We start from the raw sequence: 947 nt of genomic DNA, 5'->3' as shown, positions 1-947 counted from the left end.
AAGAAATGGTGGTCTGGGGGTTCTACCCTGGGAAAATTTTATTCCTAGATGAATGAGCTTTCCCGACATTTGAAGTGTGTTTTAATGACTTTTATGTTCTTCAAAATTCTAATTTTCTTATAGTAACATAAAAAAAAATAAATAAATAAACAGCTCACGGGTCCTGAAAAGGTAGGTCTAGAATTCTTTTTTTCCCTTTTTTTGTTGCCCAAGGGAAGGGTCAGGACCCATGACCCTCCTCCCCAGATCCGCCAATGTGAATTGCGATCAGACTAGAGAGAAATAACATGAAACCTCCGATTAAAACCATGGACCAAATTCCTTTGTCTGTATTTTTGTATAGTTACAATTTTTCAGTGGCGTATCGAGGGGAGGCCGCGGGGGGGGGGGGGGGGCGCCCTCCCCCCCCCCCCGGTTCCGCCGGCCATGTGTCTAGGCCTAGTAGTAGGTGGATATTATTACCGCGAAGTGGGGCGGGCGGTACATGCCTTATAATTTACTACGTGACGTGGACAGCGAGATTTGCTATCCATGCAAATCCTCCTCCTTTTTGGAATTTAAGGAAATTAATACATTTTTGTTTCTTTGTTGGATCGATTGCAGCAACCCCAAAACCAACATAATGGTATTTCACATTATATAGCATTAATCATCTATAATAACTGCTAACTTCCTACCCTATCGCGTTGTTTTGTTTTGGTGACAACATGGCCGGTGTAAGTCACGTGATTGAAACAGAGTTGGCCAAACTCTCTCTATCTACGGCTCCTTGGCCAACTTGGCGCATGGGCGCCATGTTGTCACCAAACAACGTGCGCGCGTATAGCTTTATAACATTTTATGAAACACTGATGCTGCATAAACTTTCTTTCATTATTCTGTTCATGAGGACAATTCAATTATGGGATTTTAACATATATTTGTAAATATCATATACTGTATAATCA

This window comes from Anneissia japonica, unplaced genomic scaffold, assembly GCF_011630105.1.
Source record: "Anneissia japonica isolate Jap-2015-1 unplaced genomic scaffold, ASM1163010v1 scaffold275_len1219475_cov178, whole genome shotgun sequence".
In the NCBI taxonomy this organism is placed as follows: Eukaryota; Metazoa; Echinodermata; class Crinoidea; order Comatulida; family Comatulidae; genus Anneissia; species Anneissia japonica.
The sequence above is the reverse complement of the archived record's forward strand: the minus strand, read 5'-3'. Positions refer to the sequence as shown.